This window comes from Neopelma chrysocephalum, unplaced genomic scaffold, assembly GCF_003984885.1.
Source record: "Neopelma chrysocephalum unplaced genomic scaffold, ASM398488v2 Primary Assembly neopelma1_23, whole genome shotgun sequence".
Lineage (NCBI taxonomy): Eukaryota > Metazoa > Chordata > Aves > Passeriformes > Pipridae > Neopelma > Neopelma chrysocephalum.
The window spans coordinates 29,581,070-29,604,696 of NW_020897691.1; the positions used below are offsets into that span (position 1 = coordinate 29,581,070).

At 42.7% G+C, this 23,627-nt stretch overlaps 1 protein-coding gene across 4 annotated transcripts in view; it reads right to left on the reverse strand.

Moving 5' to 3' along the window:
* Positions 1 to 18,696, reverse strand: part of PKIB (cAMP-dependent protein kinase inhibitor beta) — a 57,936-nt gene extending 39,240 nt beyond the window's left edge. Inside the window, exon 1 of one of the 4 annotated variants that reach the window (XM_027692147.1) lies at positions 18,673 to 18,696. The gene's annotated coding sequence lies outside the window, so the exon portion shown is untranslated. Of the gene's footprint in view, positions 1 to 17,806; positions 17,907 to 18,197; positions 18,287 to 18,391; positions 18,478 to 18,672 lie in introns of those variants that run through there. The other 3 variants (XM_027692121.1, XM_027692130.1, XM_027692137.1) reach the window with 3 other exon arrangements.
* Between the last annotated feature and the right edge of the window lie 4,931 nt (positions 18,697 to 23,627).

Consider the following 23,627-nt stretch of genomic DNA (forward strand, 5'->3'; position numbering starts at 1 on the left):
GATGTGAGACCTGAAGTCAGCAGTTCCAAAACTAAATCCCTCTTTAAAACCTATTATGAGAAGGAAAAGGGGTCAGAAGCCCAGACAGACTCCAGCTGCAGGTTGTAGTCACTTGCCAATGTTCAGCTAAAGCAATCTGCTTTCACACCAGGACTCTCCAAAGGTTGAATGGCATTTGGAGGTGAGGGGAAGGCACTCCCAGGGAAGACAATGAATCATGTCTGATCCCTAAAGAGATGCAGAGGGACAGCAAAAGCAGAAAAAGATATTTCTTCAGTCTTTGTTTTTGCACTGTGTAGGCCAGATACAGTACTTATATCTGCATGCAGCAAATAATAACAAGAAGATGCATAACTGATATTAATGGCAGAATGATGATAAGCCTGAAGCCTTGATGATTAGCCTGAAGAGAAGCAAGTGTGTTTGAACACTACTCCCTTATGTTCAAATTCACTGTTGGATCCCACCATTCATTTTCCCCTCCCCAATTTCATGTCACATTATAATTGTGCCTACTCCTCCTTTGCCCCCATGCAAACTGTCCTGCAAAAGAAGACTCATAGAATCACAGAATAATAGAATCAACCAGATTGGAAAAAACCTCTGAGGTCATTAAGTTCAATCCTTGATCCTACAACACCCTGACAACTAGACCATGGCACAAAGTGCCACATCCAGTCTCATCTTAAAAACCTCCAGGGACAGTGAATCCACCACCTCCTTGGGCAGCCCATTCCAATGTCTGATTACTCTCTCCATAAAAAATTTCTTCCTAATATCCAACCTAAACCTCCCCTGGCACAGCTTAAGACCATGCTCTCTTGTCCTACTGCTGGTTGCCTGGGAGAAGAGACCAACCCCCACCTGGCTACAACCTCCTTTCAGGTACTTGTAGAGAGTGATGAGATCTCCCCTGAGCCTCCTCTTCTCCAGGCTAAACAACCCCAGATCCCTCAGCCTCTCTTCATAAGACTTGTGCTCCAGCCCCTTCACCAGCCACGTTGCTCTTCTCTGGACCTGCTCCAGCACCTCAATATCCTTCCTGAACTGAGGGGCCCAGAGCTGGACACAGTACTCCAGGTGTGGCCTCACCAGCACTGAGTACAAGGGAAGAATCACTTCCCTGGTCCTGCTGGCCACACTGTTCCTGATCCAGGCCAGGATGCCATTGGCCTTCTTGGCCACCTGGGCACACTGCTGGCTCATGTTCAGCTTCCTGTCAATCCAAACTCCCAGGTCCCTTTCTGCCTGGCTGCTCTCCAGCCACTCTGTCCCCAGCCTGTAGTGCTGCATGGGGTTGTTGTGGCCAAAATGCAGGACCCGTCACTTGGCCTTGTTGAACCTCATCCCGTTGGAATCAGACCATCTCTCCAGCTTGTCCAGGTCCCTCTGAAGAACCCTCCTGCCTTCCAGCTGATCAACACTCCTCCCCAACTTGGTGTCATCTGCACATTTGCTAATGGTACACTCAATCCCCTCATCCAGATCATCAATAAAGATATTAAACAGAACTGGGCCCAACACTGATCCCTGGGGGACACCACTAGTGACCGGCTGCCAACTGGATGCAGCACCGTTCACCACCACTCTCTGGGCCCGGCTCTCCAGCCAGTTCCTAACCCAACACAAAGTGCCCCAGTCCAAGCCGTGGGCTTCCAGCTTTTCCAGGAGTATGCTGTGGGAGACGGTGTCAAAGGCATTGCTGAAGTCCAGATAGACCACATCCACAGCCTTCCCCTCATCCAGCACACGGGTCACCTGATCACAAAAGGAGATCAGGTTGGTCAGACAGGAGCTGCCCTTCCTAAACCCGTGCTGGCTGGGTCTGATCCCTTGTCCATCCTGTAGGTGCTGTATGATTGCACTTAGGATGATCTGCTCCATAACCTTGCCAGGCACTGAGGTCAGGCTAACGGGCCTGTAGTTTCCTGGGTCCTCCTTGCAGCCCTTTTTGTGGATTGGCGTGACATTCGTCAACTTCCAATCATCTGGGACCTCCCCAGTGAGCCAGGACTGTTGGTAAATGATGGAGAGCAGCTTGGCAAGCTATTCCGCCAGCTCCCTCATCCACCCTATGATGGATCCCATCTGGTCCCATAGACTTGTGAGGATCCAAGCGGCTCAGCCGGTCACTAACTGTTCCCTCATGGATTACAGGGGAGCTATTCGCCTTCCTGTCTCTGTCTACCAGCTCCGGAGGCCAGTTGTCCTGAGGACAACCTGTCTTACTGTTGAAAACTGAGGCAAAGAAGGTGTTAAGTGCCTCAGCCTTTGCATCATCTTTGGTGATTATGTTCCCCCCATGTCCAAAAAGAACGGAGGTTTTCCTTGCCCTTCCTTTTGCTATTGATGTATTTGTAGAAGCACTTCTTGTTATCCCTAACAGAAGTGGCTAGATTGAGTTCAGAATGTGCTTTTGTCTCTCTAATTTTCTTTCTACATGACCTAACTATATTCCTAAACTCTTCATGAGTAGCCATGGCTGTTAGCACAAGGTTATCCACCACGCAGGCTCTATAACTGCATTTGCTAATGTTTCTTTTGACCTAACAGGCTGTGACTGATCACGTATTATTCCATGTCTAGTATCACTGAGATCAAACCTGAAATAAAACAATGGAAAGAAGCCTTGGCACACTGGATATCACATTGCTGAGAACTGAAGGTCATCTCTGGACTCAGTGTGCTGCGAAACCAGACCTCAGGCATTCTAGTGTGTTCTTGCTCTTCTCTCTGCTATGTATACCATTGAAACTGTGAGACACTACTTGTGTATCTTTAAGCAACCGGCAAGTGAAAATAATTCTGATGTTAATTCACCAGGTATTATTCCTGGTCCATTTCTCTCTCAGGTATGCACAGGAACAGCATTCTCTATGTTCATTCCAGGAATGACAGCTTTACCTTACCCTACATACTGAGGAAAGGAACAAATGCACTTACGCTTATTCTGAACACAGTTCACATGTCAGTGTTCTACACAAGGATATTGCCAGGCCACACATCAATCAACCATGCAGCTTTACAGCAACAAGCAGGCAGATCTATAGATTTTTTAATTGCCTTTGGTATGGATGACATCCCCCCGAAAAAAAGCAGGGCCAGTGTACCACTGTGCTGCAGAGATGCATCTGTGAGGCTAATGTAGCCAGGCACAATTTGTAACAGATCTTCTGATATATATCAGAAGCCAAATTGACTCTCATTTACCCTCAACCTCCACAAAGCAGAGGCACCAACACAAGACTCTACCCTTCAAGTCCTGGGCGGTCCATTCCTCAAGTCTTGATGAGTTGTGGGTCTAAGCTGGCTAAAAGCACCCCATGAGGGAGGAAACTGTTCTTGAAAGAGCTGCTAAAAAAATCTCCTAAGGATGCACTGTTTCCAAACAAATGCATAAAACCCCAATTGAAATAGAAATAGGGTGGATACATCTCACAGAAATGAAGTGACACATGGCATAGGACTCAAGATTCCCTATATTCAGCCAAGTTCCTTTCAGAGTTTTATTCAACATCCTAAAAATATTCATGGTTAGCAATCCAAGCATACCCATTCCCACTGAAGGATGCCCAAGCTCTACAGCCAACTTCTCATACAATGCTCTGAGTTTTTTCTATTTGTCCTTAGTAATTTTTTTGCTTCTCCAAAGAATCCTCAGGGCAGCATGAAGGAGAGGAGACAGCAGTTATTTAGCAGAACTATCATGTCTGTTAAAAGCCCAAAAGCTACCCTGACCCAAATACCATCAGTCAGGTGTTTGTGCCTAATGCCCTTCCTACCACATGTTCTTAGGATGCATCAGTCAGCCTGTCCTACACGGTCTTCTCAGTTTTCATTGTCACTGAGTTTCATGAGCTAATACTTGATTTCTCAGAGATGTGTGTTTTGAACACATCTGAGAGCTGACTGACAAAATCCTCAAGATATATATATATAAAAATTGTATTTATATGAAGAAAAAAGGAGCCACATTAACAAATAAACCACTCTCCTGGAATTCTGGTCTTTCGGCTAAGAAAAACGGGTACCAGATATCAAAAACTGATGCAGACAACATAACCTAGTCAAAGGAGAATGAGCTGCAAGCTCACACTAAGTCCTTTACCAGTGCAAGTGTTAATTTTATCTGGAACTGTGAACAACTATAAGAAGAAAAATCAAAGTTGGGATATACCAATAGCCTTTCTGAGATTTCACGCAGCAAGAAAATATGCTGAACCTACATATCCAGGAAAGCTCTATTTAGCAAAGTGAGGTTTCAAATTGCTTACAGAGTGAGCTGAAATAGCTAAATGGACCAGGAGTAGTTTAATGGTTGTAGAGAAAAACAAGTTGAGTGAAAAAATAATGCCCAGTCTGTGTGATGGCAGAACCCTTGCCTTGTGCAACATGTTTTACATACAGGTCAGTAAACATTTCTGGGATCTCAAACTTTTCACAAAAAATGAACTTCTATTATCACTCGCTAAGCACAACTGAATCCCGGGCATGTCACTCGTTTGCCTCACTAGAGGACATGAACTCCTCACTCTTTCAAGAAGCTTCCATGGTGACACAGTTGTCTATTCTGTGCTTTCAAGGCTTCATCTCACAACTCAGAAGGTAATGTTTTCCCATTTTAGCAGGGACAAGAAAACCCACCCTTACCTCACAGATCCCCATCTGAAGGGGATGTGGCCTGCAGCCACCGAAGAACACTTCCAATGGAGGATGCTCCATAACCATTCATATCAGCAAATCACAATGTAGAGGGATCTTTCAGATGCCACAACCCAGATCCCAGCATTAACCAACACTGACAGCCAGATGTGGTTCATCAACAAGATGGAGAAAAAGCTGAAAACTTGTGCAGGAATTGGGGCCACAAATGGCCATGAAACCACTAAGCCAAGGTGGGGGTGTGAGCCCAAAGCCAATGGTGTGAATGGTCAATAGATGCAATACAACAAGCAGCAGAAAAACAGCTGCAGATCTTACTCCCCTTCCCCATGTCCCACACTATTGGATGTGGAGACGGAGGTACTTACTATTGCTGGGAGGTACTGTGACGCTGCACATCAGCATTTTTGTTAAAGTTCATTCTGGATTAATTGGATAGCTGCCCTCACTACTCAGTCCCAGAGGGAAAAAAAAACACAGACAAAAAATCAGGGTTGCATGGTAAAAATGCTTTTTCAAAATCAAGTTGTGAAAGGTAAGAATGGTTTCAATGAATTTCTGAATTAGAAGTAATCAATTTGGTGGTGCAACAGAAAAGCTGTTTTGATGCATTCGGGTTTTTTGTTTCTTTGTTGTTTTATCCATCACTCTAAAGCTCCATACAATTCCTGCATTATCTCAGTATGCACTGCTGATTCAAAGCAAGGATTAGTAACAAATCTGTGCCACCCCAGAGCTACTAAAACAGCAAGTTAGTGGATGGGAAAAAGACATATGCATCTGATAACTAAAATGACCTTTCCTACAGATATTCATGTTTGATTACCGGTATCTTTTCTGGTTATACAGATCTACTAGTACACCATAACATCACAGCTCTTACTGAATTGTGGAGACAAAAATAAGATAGACTTGACAACAAAACAGTGCTGCGTATGCAGTGCAAAACTGTACAAAACCACTAGAACAACTTTATTCTTCTGAATAGTGAAGATACTTTAACAAACCCTATTAAACCCAAGCATCAGTACCAGCCCCAGCATTAAATTGCTGAAGAGCAGTCTTTTTATGGGAAATTTATGACCAAAGGAAATGTTCTAGCCTTGGTATTTTTATAGCATCCATTCATTCTTTAATGGAGGAGGGGGCTATCCAAGATTTTAAATGGTATTCAAAGTGTCCTCTACCTTGAAGAAGAAAAATAACCTACATCCAAACACTCTGCCACAGCTCCCAGAACATGAGATGACACCTGGGTACAACTGCTGTCGACAAAGCACAATCATTTTGTCATCCACCGTTCTCCTCAACAGACATCCTGCACATTTTGGTTATAAAACAAAGCCATCCTAACCTTTTAGCTCAGCTCTGCCCTCTTCCACTGGCGGCTGCCTTTCCCAAAGCGTTCAAGTGAACATCCCGCAATCTCAGCACTCCAAACAAGAAGTACACACAAGTCATGAGCTATTTTCCAATGATTTATTACCAAATGCAGCATGACCTGAGAAAAAAAAATTAACTGTTATTTCTGTTCCTCTAATTTAGAAAATGAGGGCACAACTTCCTCCATAAAGCAGATGCCACAGAATCAGTGGTGAGTTTTCTTGCTACTTTGTTCACAGTTTAAATATTCAAATTGAAGTCGCAATATGTGTTTGTTAAATGTTTAGCATAGTTAAACTCCATTTTTAATTAGAGATGTATTATTTCAGATGTCACAGTTCACCAGCAAATGCTGAGCACCACCTTTGCACACAGTGGCATTTCCCATAGGATTACAACTCCAGAGCTGTTAGTGGAAATGCCTTTTTCTCCTGAATGGCAGCTTTTCCAGTGAAACATAATTAACAAGATACCACATCACTGCAGCTCCTCTGCATCTTCCATTTGCAAACAAACTGGTGCTAAGCCCTATCATATTCCAGTTCTCTTCTTGGCTTGCCTTCCCCCTCACCCTCCCTTCCTAAATTCAAGGACACAAATCTACAGAAAAACATGCTAAGACACTTTCTGAAGAGATGTAAGGAAAACAGTGTCTGCTATGTTTCTCATCCAAAATAAGTCTGTATGTCTTTTATACAGTCCATATGCCTATTTTCTTAACAATTTTGAAACTCTCTTACTGATACCAGACATGAACATGCCATAATATTCCTTCCTTAGTTTCAGGGTTTTTTTCCCCCAAGGATTCAGTCCTCTGAACATTCCCAGAACATCTCCAGCCTTTCCCAAGTTCAGTACTGGCTGTGCTGGCACTGTTCAAACACAGCTCGCAACACCACTGAGCTGTTTTTAGCTCCCATGCTGCCTGAGGCTGAGATCTTCCCCCTCATCACATCCCATTTTGTGATGAGCCATCTATCCTCATGCTTTTGAATGCTATACTCTCTCTTAGGAAATCAAGCCTTAAAAAGACATGGTCTTCATTAAAAGAACGTGTCTCTATGTATTCTGCTGTCAAGGCCTTTGCCCCAAAACATCGGAGAAGTCAACACAGACACTAGAAAATCAAAACTAGGTCTTACCCGCACCTGTTTTGTTGGGTTGTATATACAGACTGGCCTCATCTTGCTGGAGCAGTTCAGATCGGCACAGGAGGAGTGGAGACAGATCTCTCTGCCAGCTCCTGGTAAGACATCTGAAAAAATATCCCCATTTTGCGAAAAGCTTAATTTCAAATGGTAATTATGTCTCACCTTTGATGAGCTCCTGCTTTTCTAAGCCTGAACACTGGACCACCTCGCTTGTCACAGACACAACCAGCGGATCCACTGCCATCTACACATCAAATGTGACTCCTGTCAGATGGCAGCTCGAGCTGTCAGCCTTGCTTCTCTTCCTATACAAAATGCTGATGTTGGAAATTCTCAACAAGGAAACTGGGATTACAGGAGACATCCTTTGCTCCAGAGACAGCACTGATGGCTGTTATCTCTGTCCTCCAGTTCTCTATCAGGAATAGTGCAGTAATAAATACATTCAATCCTACCCTGAAAGGCAGCTATACAGAAAGGTCTGGGTTGGAAATCCCAGCTTTTTGGTGGCTTTAATCAAATGGAACAGCTTTGGGAGGAGAGGGGAGTGTGGTAGTTGGGAAGTGTCAAGCCATTCAAATTTAAACTGACATTTTCTTAATTTGCTTTGATTCACCTCTTACACACTTTTTTCTAAATTTTGAAAAGGTACAGAAATGAGACCAAGTTACAGATTAAAAAAAATAATTACCATTTCCTTTCAAAATGTATGCCTAGAAAAGTTGCACAGTTAAAATATTTATAGTAAGGGCTAATCAAGTCATTAAGTATAATTTAAAAGTTTCCTTTCTTAAAAAGGTGCATCTCTGAATCTCATCTTTCAGTTCTTCCAGAGTGTAAATCTTTATTTAATTTTAAGCAATAGAACTTCAGGTTCTAGGTTTTACAGAAATCTAAAGAACTGGCAACTTTTAAGATCATTAAGGTGTGAAGTTTTAATTGATTTTTTTTGTTTGTCAGAATCGTGAGGCAGATATCGCACCATGTGGATGTTCAAAATAGATCAGCTGGATAAATTTGTTCAGTTTTCTCCTATGCTCCGCAGACCACCAATTGCTATTTCTTTCTAAAGAGGCCTCCAATTTTTTGTTCTCCCTTTATGTGAATTAAATTATCTACAAAGGTTGGATTATTAACCAATTAATACAGTGATTATAGTGTTAAACATCTTATTACAACCCTTTAAAATAGCTGAGTTTCTGTAACAACATTCAATTTCCATGCTAAGATGCATGAATTATTATAGTTCATGTAAAAGAAGAAACTGTCTCTCCTTAAATGTGATTACAGCAATAGGTTTCAATTTGGAATTATGTTAATATTCATTAAAGGTAAATAAATTAGTGTCATGACTTAATATTTATTTATTTTATTTCTTTTTCAAAACTTGCTAGAACAGAAGCAATACATTGAGTCTCTTGGGAAATCTGTTTGAGAAACACATCATCTCATTTATTCTGTTTTACTTTGAAGCAGTACTTCCAGCTACCTGTAAGTAATGAGAATCTGGAAGGAGAGAAGGCACATAAAAGTGAGTTACTCATTAATAAAAGGAACTGCGTGGACAGCATGTACGCTCTCTTCAAATTGCAAGTAATAAAACTACCAATTCAGAACAGAAAAAGGTAGCATTGCCTTTTTCCTAAAGGCAACATGCTATATACCTTCCACATTCAAGTGGAAAGCTTCCAACCACATCAATAATAGGTTGTTTCCATTAGGAATTGGCTGAGATTTATTTTTATTCAATTCCTTCCACGATTCTAGCTTTTCCAGCAAACAAATGCCAGTTTAAGGAGAAAGAAAACAAATATTCCCCCAATCCTCCCACGTTCATCTTTTTAAGCTTTTTTAAGCTCTCTGAAGTAAACACCAAGCACTTTTAGTGACAGTTTCTGAATAATGATGGGGAAGAGTGAGGAAGTGGTTGAAAGCACCACTGGCTTCTTAATGCAAACTCTTTTATGTTACTCAGGGAACATATGTTCAATCACTGCTTATGAAACAGCTTTGACAACATGGAGAGGAGCTTTTTGCTTGCTGTTTGTTTAAATGAGACTCTATCTATTGTAGAAGAAATTGCTTTTAATTCCCCCCCCCCTTTTTTTTTTGTTAAACAGAAGGAACTCACAGTCTTAATAACATTTTAGTGAGTGGCTGTCTTCTCTGGAGACTTTGTTATCAAGAGGTTTCACTGCACTCCAGCTCTTCTGAGAAGACATTTAGAGAAAACATCAAAAGGGTAGTATTGAATTTCTAATACCTGACCTTCCCAAGAAGAAAAACAAGCAAGATACATTAGAAGAACCCCATGTTTACTTAGGGACCTTTCTTTTAAAGATCAAAATCACACCACTGCACATGATGCCTACTTCCAAGAAAGCAGTAGGTTCAGTGTTTCATTTCTGAACACAGAACATAACTATCACATTAAGGTTTAGCAAAACATGTTTACAGAAATCCCTGTGTTTTTATTGTGCTGTATTGTGCCTTGGAGAAATCTTTTCTTAAGTGAACAAAAGCAATAGCAGGCTGAATTAGACTTGAAGCTCGAAACAGATCACATGCAGAACAGTTAGAAATTGTTTTGCAACATTGAATTTAACCATATCTAAGGCAGACCATATTAGCAAGCGTAGTGGTTTGAGCCAGGTTTTTCCCCCTGAAACTCAGAAAGTGGTAACCCCCCAGGGGGTGGTGACCCTTGGGGTTTGACCCAATCAGTGCTCCTGCAAAATATAAACATATCTCTCCACCGGAAAAAGAAGCAGTAGTACTTGTGGTTAGAAGAAGAGGTGGCCATGTTGTGGTGAGGCCACGAGGAGCTGGGGCTCCGGCCCCTTAGGGGGCTCTGCCCCCCCAGCCCCCGGTTGGGGGGCTGCAGGGACTCAGAACTGGGCTGAGTGCCTGTGGCTAAGAGCTGGGAGAATTTCTCCTGGTAGGCAGCCTTGGGAGACGCTGGGAGCAGACGGAGCAGCAGTAGACACAGCAGCGTCCGAAGAGCAGTGGCAAAGAGCCAACTGATAAGGACCAGAAGGAGGAACATAAGCCAGTATGCTGCATGGAAGACACAGAGATGTCTGAGGAGAAAGGAAAGCAGAAAGGCAGCACCTGAAAGAGGACTGAGCCAGCAGCAGGAACAGAGTTTCGGGGTAAGAACTGGATAACCCAAACCCCCAAACTCACTGGAGATTCCTCTGAGAGAGAGGAGGATGATTGGACTCACTTGGAAGAGTCTTGGAGTGCAGTATGCACTACAGAGAGGAGCAAGAAGCTCAGACTGTCCTGAGAGCTAAAGCCAGGACGGCCAAAGGAATGTGTGTGGAGGGGGTGACCTTGGGCTTCCTCCCCCCCCCCTCCTTGCTGCCAGCTTCAGAGAAGCTGGCAGCCATCTTTGAGTCAGAGCATGGGAGCTCTGTGAAAGGGCTTGGATTCCCCTGAGGATACCAGACCGTCACGAAGACCCCGGTGCTTCGTGATATGACCATGGTGTAGCGGCCATGTCTGGGGTTACGCAGCCCATGGAAAGACCCCTTGTTTGGAGATGGGGGCCGAGAGAGACTTGGAAGCCTCCCTCGTGTGTGCTGGCAGAGAGCCAGCAACTGTTTCTGATGGAAGAGAAGAAGAGAGCCTGCTGCCTAGAGAGGGAGACCTGCTGCTCAGAGACTGGAAGGGGTCTTTTCTTCTTCTTCTCTCCTGGACTTTTATTTGGAGGGAGAAGAGATTTGGCCCATTGTAAATATTATTGTCATGGTAGAGATAGATATAGAGTTAAGATTGTATGCAGTGTATTATAGTATTTATTTGCTGTATAGTCCTGTAATATATTCCTTTCCCCCCATATTGAGTCTAGTGTTTTTGTCTGGAAAACCCATCTCACATGGGGTTGAGATGTGGGAGGGGGGGGCTAGGAATCAGAATTGGATTTGGGCTTTTTCAAACCATGATAGCAAGATATTTTAAGGCAGGGACTGCAAACCACTGTGCTGTTGTTACCATCTATTTGTTATTTCTTATTAAAGATATTGTCATTGGCCTTCTTTCAGTCTGGTAAATAATGTTGCTCTTCCCTGTTACATTTTTCATACATAGATGGTTAACAAGGACTTCACTGTAACTTTACAGAGTCTCAGCTTTGGCTTTGAACTTTGAATGATAGAGTCATGATACAGCTCAGGCTGGATGGGAGCTCAGGATGTCCCTGGACCAGCTCATCATTGAGGTCAGATGGGGCTGATCAGGGTTGTCCCCCCTTGGGGCTGGAACACCCCCAGAATGGAACTGGCACAGCCACCCTGGGCAGCCCACACCTCTGCCTCCCTTTTGCTTGTGCACCATCTGAACCTCTCTTGACTTGGTCCAGCTGATGCCCTTTGTGTCTCTTCTTGACCACCTCCCTACAGTACCAGGGGCACCTCCAGAGCCATGCCCCCTCAGGCAGCCCATCCCTCAGTCTCTCCTCACAGGGCAACTTCTCCAGCCCTGATGATCATGCTTTTGATATTCTAGAAAATGGCTCCTTCCCCAGAGGAAAGTGCATCCCATTTTACAAGGAAACAGGTAAGGTGAACTGCACTGAGAGCCCTGGCCAACTCCAGAGCATCATCTGACTCCGTGTGTCAGGACTGGAAGCGCATGCCTGCGTCCCAGTCCAGCTCTGCTACAGGCAGGGTTACAGCTAAACTGGTGTCTCGTCTTCCCATTACAAGTTGTCTCTGTAAGAGCATCCCATCCATGATCTGGAAGAAGTGACAACAGAATTGCAGAGCTCTGCCCTGCTCCTCAGTTCTAGGCTGGCTTTTTTTTCAGAACAGTCTATAAAGCCAATCCTCAAAATTTTTATTCATACAAAGAGCAGCAAAATTCCTGCACTCCCACTGTATCATAGATTTAAGTTAAGATGAAGTGCCATATGATTGCTTAACACCTTGTTGTGTCATCTGCCAAAGCCAATGCTATTCACAACTGCTAAGCCCTGTATACTTCAGGTATTAGCAAACCATATCCTTCTACTTGGAACCACAAGGGAAATTCCGGTTAACACTTCACATGCTACTTTCAGAACAGCTTGTCCACTCAGAGACAGAATTTCCAGGTGTCATCTTCCTGTCTTCCGCTTCCTTTAGTCCTCTTATCCAACCACACCTCATCTACAACAGACAGAAGAGACATATAAAGGTCTCCACGTAAATATTCACAGGACAAATCTTATCAATGCTATTTATGGAAACTCCCTTAATTAAGGACTATAAAATCCACCTTTGTGGATATAAATTGTTTATGGACAAAGCATATCACATATTGCCCAGGAATTAAAGCTATTTTTGATGAGGCAGAGGGAGGGTGTACGCTCATCTCAATGACAATCTTTGGCATCGCTCAGTGATACTACAGAGCATTTTCATTAGTCAGTAAGAAATATTTAACAGCTGCCAGTGCTTCTGCATCTGTCTGAAAAGGTGTTGCTTCATTTTCTTTTAAGGCCTATCACACAGGTAGTGCTAACTGTTTTGAATTCACAACTAATTCAAAATACCATGAATACCAAGAATATCCTAGTGACACCACCCTTCAACAAGTCAGCCTGCTCTATCAGGAAGAAAGATCAAACACAGAGATGTGAAGGCATCTGGGTTTGTCTTCTAAAAACAGCTTGTGTACTCCAGTGAGGATCACTGTAATACTTGTTTTAATGGATCTGCTAGCTTCTCTTTGCACAAAATGAGTTACAGGATGTTGATCCAATCCAGTGCTGACTCTGAGAGATGGGTTTTCATTGCAGAGGAGGAAGCTGTACCTACTGCCCAAGAAGTGTTGAATGCTGCACATCTTCCAAGGTCATTTCAACAACTGTGAAGCTGCATTACTAATCACAGTTCCAGGTTACTCAGGAGCCTATGGGCAAACTTCTGGGTTTCCCACAGAATTTTGTAAACTGGTTGCAGAGGTAATTGAAAAAGGCCAAAATAAAAGGCTGCCCATTTGCCCATGAGGCCTAGAAAGCAGTAGAAATTATTCCCTCTGTTCTGCATCAGCAGGTGCTCAGATCTGCAGGCATGAATACTACTGTGTACTACAAACCCTCTTCACCTTCCACTGTTGGATGGAATATGTGGACAGGATGGTCCAACAGAGGTGGCTTTGCTATCATTATGTATGCAGCAAATACTGCTTAATCTGTAGATTAAAAGAAGCAGCAGCAGCTAGAAGAAAAAAGCAAGAGGTGCTCCCTCATCTGCAATTTTTTCTCTGTGATTTTCCTAAGGACACAGAAAATAGAAGGTTTTTAATTAAGAGCTGTGTCCTTGCAGCACAACCTAGCACAGACCTACTCCCACTCCAGGGTCAGCATGGAAAGATGTGTGCTACATACAAAAGCAAGCACATGCAGCAAGCTTCTGCTGCATATATTCAGCCCATACTGCACTCTGGGAAGCAGGCTCTCCAAATGCCTCAGCCTGAGTGCACCTGGCACAGATCCACACTCAAAGACTGTTTAAGGTACACATCTTTGCATGTGCTCTGCAAACCTGATCCAGCTGGTAAAATCATCATGTCCCTTCGCTGACAGTGTTTTTTAGGCTATAGTCAGATTTGCTGCCTCAGCCACAGGTGAAGGGCTCCCGCTCTCAGCCCTGCTGATGTCTTGCCCAGCCCACGCCCCTGGCCTCTGGGCAGAGCCACACTCCCTCTCTGTAGGATGTCACTGCCCTTCTCCAACCTGCCAAAGTAATGGCACGAGTTTGCACACCCTACCCAATCTTTCACCACAACGCAAATTAAACACTTCCACTGGCATGGTTTTGAGATCCATCCCTTGGATGCATTTGAACCGAAACAAACTGGGTATCACCTACGTATGCCACTACATCCCACGTTTCTGGGAGCCACACAACTGCTGGTGAAGGGTAGGGGGTGAGAAACCTCTGTGGGAGTTGTCTCTTACACCAGCTGGGAGGCATCCAGCCCAGGGTGCAGAGTGGCAGCTGCACGGAACACAGGGAGAGCCGTGTGGGGCTGCCAGGAGGCCGGGTCCTTGCGGTAGGGAAGGATGTTTGGCTCCATCAAAGTGCAAGAAGATGAGGCAGGGCAAGACGCTACATGAGCATGTGTGCTTGTTCCCAGAGAAAAAGACATCTTTGTGCATTTTGTCCTTCCTCTTGCTAAGATAAAACAAGAGAATAAAATCAAAATGTAATTGCTATACAAGCACAGTGCTCCTGTCCTCAGTGGGGAATGAAGGGTTTAATAATATATAAATGATTATAAAAGATGTAGAGGAGAGCTTAGTGCAACTTGAATGCGGACAAGTATTTTAAAAGAAGTGAACATTATCCACTGAGCACGTTAATAAATTAGTTTCATTTATATATGTACATTCATTCCCAGAGAGCAAGGCCAGTTGATAGGATTTCTACAACAGGGAAAAAACTAGCAAATCAACTTAATATACTATTGTATATTTTGTCTCTAAAAAACAAAATTAAAAACCCCCCAAACAACCAAACTCACCTCCCCAGAAAAAACCTACTCACAGCAATCTTATAAGGAGATAATGAAAGATAAAAGACAGACGAGTATTGTGATGATATTAAAGTTGTCAAGACAAGGAAGAGAAGAAAATGGGCAATTACCCATAAACATATCTCTTAACTTTAGCTATATAACAGAACAAATAATCAGAACAATAACCACCACTTAAAAGTCAATAAAAGCAACATGTATTTATAAAGGTCTTGCTAGATAAACTCATAATACCTTTTCATATTCCTCCTCCACTATCATTCTCCTGTCATGACATGGGGAGAGTGTTACAGCAGCCTGCTGTGCAGAGAAAGCAGAAGAGGATGTTCGGATGCAACCATAGCCAGAAGAAACAGCAGTGGCAGTAGGAAGCAAATTAAAGTCTAATAAAAAACTTGTAAGCAATTCAGAGAAACTGATTGTTGAAGAAACTGGGTTTTATTGTGACCACATTAATCGAGTGTTTGCACTGAGTCAAGATAAAAAAAGAAAATTACTGCACCATTGGCTATCAACCCTGTATCAAGCAGTATTAAATTATAGGCTAGGAATTCAACACCTGTTTATAAAGTTAAAAAACAACAGCATTTGTATATATAACCAATTACCAGAAACATCTCGGAGACATGGAGCTTATTTTGAGGTGACTATGGAGAAGAAAAGGCACGATCAAAACTACCAAGACTGTGCACTCCCCAGGAGCAAAGAAATTGAAAAATATAATCACCAAGCCTTGAGCAGCAGAAGCAGTAACACTCAGCATCCTATGGAGCACCCACACAACACCAGAAGTCTTGAGGTTTGTAAGATTTCATCACTTTGAAATCTCTGCTCTTCTATTTATATTGGTCGAAACTAATCTCCAAGGGTAAAAACATTACTCCGAGGCAATGAGGGGAGCTATCAGTCAGACAACATTATTGTTGTTTTAGCTTCATCTCCTTAGGAAACCAGGCTGAAATTAATATAGACAAGGCAGAAGGGAAGAAATAACAAACACAAATCTAAAATGGGAAAAACTTCTAAACCCAAAATTATTAAGTCAAGTATAGAAGACATTATTTCACGTGAGGAAAGCCAGATTTGGGAGCATTTCACAAACAGATCACCATTTCTGACTTTCTAGGATTTCTGCTAAGCCATACTCTGAGGCTGCAATGAAAATCTGGATGATCCCCTTGCAAAAACGCAAACACCAGAATCTTAATCCATTCTAACACAGATGTTTGACTGTCTAAATACTTCTACCAGACAAGATCACTTGGATTTACTTTTGTAATTCTCCCCTTTCAGTGCTGGAGGTGATCCCATGGGTCTGAGTGGCCAGTCTGGATGCCACAGAGTGGAACAAATTAAGGCACCAATCTGAAATCCTGCACTGTTGCACTGCTCATGAAACTGTTTGAGAGAACAAGGACCACCCTAGGGAGACACAATGAATGGAGGCTCTTTGGACATCAGGATATGGAGAGAGCACACTGATTTCCCTCACTTTGGCCCCAAAACCAGCCAGGAGGGAGCCATGCCCAAAGAACTGAGTGCAGTCCTGGGGCATCTTTGCCAGGAGAAGAAAGTCCAGCAAAAAGCCCAGCAGGAGCTCAGGGAACATATGATCTTGAGCTGAATGACAAAACTAATCAAACGATTCCTCATAGATTTTCCATCCCAGGTTTTAGAAATTGAAGGAAGCAGTTACATTCTGAAAGACCCATTAAAAACACTCATCAGTATACTAATAGAAAATATTATTTGTACAGGATAATTAAAAAATTAACACAAGGGAACAGTTTTGCACTTCCAGACAGATTAACGACATGACCTGGATGAGTTTCTTTCTCTCTGCATTTCATTGTTTGCATTAGTATTTTTTAAATTTGTCATGATTCTGAAGTTCATGTATATTTTTATAGCATACTATGATGTATGTTATGCTGTTTTGCTTAAACTTGTCACTATCATGACATGACTAATACAAAAAAAAAAAAAAGAAAAACAACACTGGTCTCTGTTCCAACAGGGTGTATTCAAAAATAATTTACATAACTAAACCTTCCCTCTAACAGTACAGTAAAGTGGTTGCTTTTACGAGTTATTTGGGTATTTCTAGTTAAGTTTCAAATTATTTTACTTGTGTATAAGTAATTTTTATCAACCACAATGTAATATCTCAAAAACATCATAGCACAAACATTCAAGTTCAACATTTCAAAGAGAATATTAGCAATTTAAGCAAAAAACCCCAACAACCATTCTCATCCCCATGACTTCTTCAGTGAGAAAAGGTAAACCAAGTGTCATAGTCTTTCCTTCTGCTGTTTTCAAGGTCTCTGTTCCAATCAAATATTTCATCAAAACTTGTTTTTTTCTAGCGTCAAAAGGTGATGAAGTTATGCTGGCTAAGTCGATATGCCTCATATATTTCCACATTCTCCAGTCTTAACCACAATGACCCGAGAGGTGGCCAGGATTTTCTTGGAATGACCAAAGTCTCATTACGTTTCAAAATGCAGAACTTTAAGAACTGAATGTACCAACCAGACAAATAGCCTGGTGTAGATAATTTTATCTATTACACTGCTTCAGGAATATTGTATCTATTGCTTCAGGAATTTTGAATACTCTTTTACTTCTTCCTTCGTTAAAAGCACTTGCCTGCTCTTTAGAGTCCACAAATTATCATATCTGAGAAGCACCATTTTTAACTGGACTAAGAAACAATTTTGTTACTGACAACATTTTGTGGCAATCAGAAAGAAAATTTCCTGCCTTGCGCATGATCTAAGTACAAGGACACTCCTTACATGCACAGAAAGCTGAAAGTTAATGATGTATTTTAAGTGATTTTCTAGCAACATCTTTTGCATCCACAAACTGCACGTTAGTTGTTCATTATCCTGTCCGTGCAACTTAGACTATGGACTTCATGCAAAACGGTTATGTTTCAGAAATGTATTTTAATATACCTAAGCAGTGCCACTGTGTAAATAAAACCTGTATTTTTACTCTCTAGTCTTCATGTTGTCGCTACTGATTAATTTGACCATACAAACATAATTTCACAAAGGAGATGCAGTTAAAGGTCGCACCTGGCGCACTTCTGATTGCTTTTCTGCCGGAGAAAAACTCATTTCAGTTTCCTTCCCGATGAGGGGCAGCCTACGTATGACACCGATTAGCGGTTTCCCTAAAGGTTTAATACCTGGCGTTAATAAACATTAAACCTGGTCAGTCAGGAAGCATCCAGGGCAGGGAGGCACAGACAGATTATCCGTGATCTATCGACGGTCACGGAAAACGCCTGGGACACGGTGGGACACGGGACATCACGTCCCCAGGAGCACCCTCAGCAGCAGCTTCACCACTCGCCCGGAGTTGCCCGCCCTCCGCTCCAAACTTCTCCCCCTTCCCTTCGATGCCCACAGGGGTGCCCGGGGGCGAGGTCGCGGAGCGGGGGTCCGGGAGGGACTCGCACGGTACCTGGAAGCTCCGCGCCGCCGGGAACGCTCCGCTTTGCGAGCGCAGGGCGAGTGGCCCCTCCCACGCCCCCGCCGCGGCTCCCGCGGGGTGTCCCCGTCGGCACCCGGACCGGGAGGCCGATCCACTTCCAGCCGCTTGCCCCCCGCCCGGCCCGGCCCGAGCCCGAGCCCGCTGCCCGCACCGCCCGCACTCACCGGCGCCGCACTCACCCGCTCTACGCCCTCGGCCCGCGCCGCTCTCCGCCGGGAGCGCGGCCGTGCCGGGAGGCGGCGGGATGCTGTGCCCGCCCCCCCGGCGCGCCCGTCCCGGCGGGAGCGGCGCGGGGGGGCCGAGCCCGAGGGGCTGCCAGGCCTGGAGGGGGCGGGCGTGGGGCACTATTGCCCAAAATAGCGAGCGTGGGGTGGCTCAGCTTGCCTTTGCCGACATGGCTGAGACACCCCCCTCCACTCCCTCAAGCGCGGAGGGACGTACCCACTGAGGGTCCCTGTCCCCCGTAGTCCTTACAGGGGCACAGAGCTGTCCCGCTGCAATTTGATGTCGCGAAGAGCAGGTCCCCGTGCCCGGTCACCAAAAAACAGCGGGGAAAAACACAGGTCTTACTCGGAGCCTTGCTCACTTCAGTCCCAGTTCTTCCTGTTACGTTTCTCTTTTTTTGGCTGCAGTCCCTCAAACTGAACCAGCAAAATGACACAGGACATCCTCCCGCTGCTGCCCGACACAAGCAGCTCGCGTCTGACAAAAAGTTGGCACCTGGATGCAGCCATATGTGACCCTTTTCGGCTACAAGCTTTGTTACACCACACAGGTAGAGGCTGTGGTGCAGCTGCAGTTGTCTGTCAGAAGGCTGCTGGCCTCTGGGATTTGCCTTATGCAGGAGTTTGGAAAAATCCAACCTTGGCCTAAAATCAGCAGTCTTTGCCCTTTTCATCTTAAAATGGTACCCTGTGAAGAATACTGCAAGTTCTCTGTCTTAATTATTGCATTTCAGCAGAAACACAGAATTAACATCTGGCATCTGGCATATCGAGGCGCTGGTACATTCCCTGAAGCTGGATGTGTAGGACCAAATTATACCAAACTCGCTTTGAAAGCTTTTTAAAAGATCTAGGTGGCTTAAGCATTGATTTTTAGCATAGTTTTGGGGTTTATTTTCCCTTTTTTTTTTTAATTTTACCTAAGGGACTCTAGGCTATCTGTTTTGAAATCACTTTAAACTCTTGAAAATCACTCTACAGCCAATCCATATATAACTAAGCTTTTATCCAGCCATTTCCCTAGATCCAGTCAGAGCCAAATGACAAGGGAACCCACACAGAGGTTTTCCATTTATACTCTCAGATACTTTACATTTGTATTCTGAGAATCGGACAGATTCAGCTAAAGGTGGTTATCTTACCTGGATTTTACAGTGTTTACACTATAAACAATGTAGTTTTTTACTATATTTCTTTATAATAACAAATAAAGACTGCCAGAGGATTAGAATTTTATTTCATTTTGAAATAAAATTTCATTTAGGCTTTCCTGAACCTAAAATCCCTTGGTTTTAGTTCTTACAATTTTCTGGCATGACCTAGAATACTTAGGATCTATTTTTAACACTATTTAAGCCATGTTGTTACAATAATCCAATTTACAACGGGAACTTTAAACTCCAAATAACTCAGGTGACGGCTTAGAATTGGTTGATTATTTTGCATTTTTATTAGATGTTCCCAAATGTCCTCTTAAAGTATAAAAGCTGTAGTTTGGAGTTCTGCCAATACTCCCTCTAAAATATTTTTCTTAGAATATAATATACTGTACCTCCTTTGATAATTAGTCTTTTTGTAATTTATTTTATTATTTGGGCAGATGTTTTGATTTCTCAAAAAAACCCCTTATAAATACTATTTTTGGTTTAATGACAAAAAAATTTGGCAGGTGCCTTTCATTTTGCGGGTTATAAGAAAGGTTTATCAGTAAGAATAAACTTGCAGTTATTCTCCCAGGAAGCCACAATTTCTACTATAGATTTACATTCAGTGGCTCATTTTTCCAACAGAAACTGAAATTTAGTGTGCCGATCACGTACGGTGTTCATGAGGACACGTGAGGTAAGGAGAATGCACTCAAACACCATATCTATCACCATTACAGATAATAGTGCCAAGATACAGTCCTGGACTTAGCTTGATGACATGTGAAGGCCTTGACATCTTTGTAACTCATCTGTATGTCTTCAGAGGGAAAATTCAACCTGCATATTCCTTCAGGCTGAGGTAGGGTTAGGACTTCTGAGGTAGTGGGAGGTGCTGGTCATCTTTCCTGATGCAGCTGGCATCTGCCGTGTACAGGTGGGATTTCACGTGTGGGGTTTGGAGGGGAGCACTTCAGACACCTTCTCTGAATTGACCCAATATAAATATAAATATAAAAATATAAGCGAATGCTTGGAAGAACTCCCATGCCTATGTGTGAGACGACTACTACATGGCAACAAGTTCTTCAGGGATGTGCACACTCTCGCTGTGGCACTGAGAGAAAAATCCTTCCTGGAGAGGAGCGAATCAGTTACCTTAGTGATGTTCAGTAGTGGAAAGCTGTTTTGAAGCAGCTGGGATCAACTTATCTTCTGCTGTGGGCATGCCTTGACGGAGATGCGGAGCTTCACACTTAGAGCTACAATGGTGTTTCTCTTCCCTTTCTTTATCATAAATTGCTATTTCTTTATTTTAGTTTTTCCTTTGTTGTAGCAAAATCAATGTCATTTGAAAAAGAGATTTTATGTATTTGTAAATTTTGCTGAGAAACTTTTCAAGTTGTAACTCTGTGCAGTTTCTATATTTTTAAATATCTGGAGGATTAGGAAAAAATCCTAGTGTACTTTAATAATATTCATGTTGAGCCTTTCTTTCTTTATATTATATTGCTCATATTGTTTAAAGTTTCAGATAGAAAATAACACAAGATTAAATCCCAAAGAAACTTCTAATTAAACTGATTGCTATCAGAGGAAACAAGGCAGTGAGGGAAATACTGTAGATGTCTGTTTTTGAATTCCAGTTGAGAAATCTATGAAAGAAGATTGTGTTTTACTGTGGTGCCTAGCAGCCATGGAATTAAGTCAGTGGCCCAGAGCCTTGCTAGTCTTGTGACCATGTTCCATGTTCCACTTGGCATCTAAAATTTTAGAGATAAACAGGATATAAATAAGGTAAAAATGAACAAAAGCAAAATGCAGACTTTTACAATTATTTTGCTCTCTGTGCAGTGCCCCCACTTGCAGCAGGCACTGGCAATACATCCAGGAGAGGAAGGGGGCTACACCTGGGGAGCTGAGGGGAGCTGCAGGGAGCTGCAGGACCACCATTCTTCTCTGTTGGCCACCTCACTGGATGGCCCATATACCAAACCTCCTGCCAGTGGCTCTTCCCTGGGGATAAAGCTCTGCTGAGCTGGGTTTTCATAGGATCTGAGCAGCCACAGTACTGGATGTGTCAGAGACCAAGGCTACCTTTTAAGCTGGAGGCAGAATCTTACCCCATTAAAGGCTTCTGAACTCTCTCCTTTCTACCAGAGAGCTGGCTTTAGAAAGCTGATATTTGACTCTCCTTAAAAGCATAATCTTAAGAGGTGCAGAATAAATTAATATTTCTTGTAAAAAAAAAGATTTTTAGATAAATAAGATGACAGAGCTAAATAGAAAAGATGTTATCTGAAGGTAAAAGGCATTTTGCAAGAAGTGGAAGCTATGTGCAAACAGGGGAGCTTGCACAGATCATAAGCCCAAACAAATTATGCTTAAAAATATAAACCAAGGGTTTGAAGAACAACTTGCTAAAGTCAAGTATAAAAGTTACTCATAAGACTTTAGACCACAAAAACTAGGAAGATCTGCAGAGCTGAGGGTTGATCAGGGAGTAGGAGGATCACAAAAAAGAACATATAAGAGGTATTAATGCAAATCTTTGTTGAAGTGTTCACTACCAAAGTGCTTGGAGACATTCGTATCCATGCACTTTTTTTACGAAAATCAGGTCTGCAGAGTTATCTCATATTGAATGGTTGGAAGAAAAAAAAAAGCTCAGATAAGGAAAATGAGTAATAAAATCAGCTTGCCTGAGGCCTATGCACCTCGAAGTTCCTCGAGAGGTGAGATATTGAACAGCTGTTCCACTAACTGAAGTGTAAACTTAACATTCAAATAGTTTTTAAACTCATCCAAATAGAAGGTACAAAATCTTGAAAAGGGCTTCAGAGGGTATTTGTATTTGAGACAATCCATTTAAAAGTAACCTAAAGAATACTATCAGTTGGCACATGAATAACTCTGAAATAATAGCATCCTGGCCTGTATCAGAAATAGTGTGGTCGGCAGGATTAAGGCAGTGATCGTCCTGCTGTACTCAACGCTGGTGAGGCTGCACCTCAAATCCCCTGTTCGGTTCTGGGCCCCTCACTACAAGAAAGACATTGAGGTGCTGGAGAACAAGTCTTGTGAGGAGCAGCTGAAGGAGTAAGGGTTGTTTAACCTGGAGAAAGGTCCCTCACGGGGAACCTCATCACTCTCTACAACTGCCTGAAAGGAGGTTGTAGTGAGGTGGGGTTAGTCTCTTCTGCCAAGTAACAAGTGATAGGATGAGAGGAAATGGACTCAAGTTGTGCCAGGGAGGTTTACATTGGATATTAGGAAAAATTTCTTCATTGAAAGGTTGTCCAGCATTGGAACAGGCTGCCCACAGAAGTGAGTGAGTCCTCACCCCTGGAGGTATTTAAAAGAGGTATTGATGTGGCACTTAGGGACATGGCTTAGAGATGGACTTGGCAGGGTTGGGTTGATGGCTAGACTCAAAGATCCTAAGGGTCTTTTCCAACCTAAATGATTCTATGATCCTACTCTATGATTCTATTCTATGATTCTATTGTACGATTCTATTGTATGATTCTAATGAAGAAGCATCAACATGACTTTTGTGGAAGGAAGTCATGCCTTCTTGCTATCTGCTGAATGCTTCATCAAGCTCCTTCCTATGTAAATGTTCTGTTTTATCTAGACTTTTAAATTCTTAAATTAATGCTTCTTTCAAAGTCTTTCAGGAAAGATCAGTGAAAACCTTTATAAAGAATCTCAACTAACTTGAGTTGAAAAGGATTAATAACTATTTAAAGGTCCATCATGGGATATTAAAGGAAGTGTTCCAGATTCAGCTTCTGTCTCACAAAACAAGAAAAGAGTCTCTGAATGAAATCCTCAAACAGTGTTTGAAACAAATAAAAAGAAGTAGTTGTTCCATGCCACACATTATTAAATGACACTTTGCCCACATGATCAGAGAATAATGTAGAAACAAAAATCATAAATGGGTAAAAAATGCAAATTATGGGAAAAATATCTATCAGGTGAAATTGCACACAAAAATTGAGGCGTCTAATAAATGACCCAAAGAA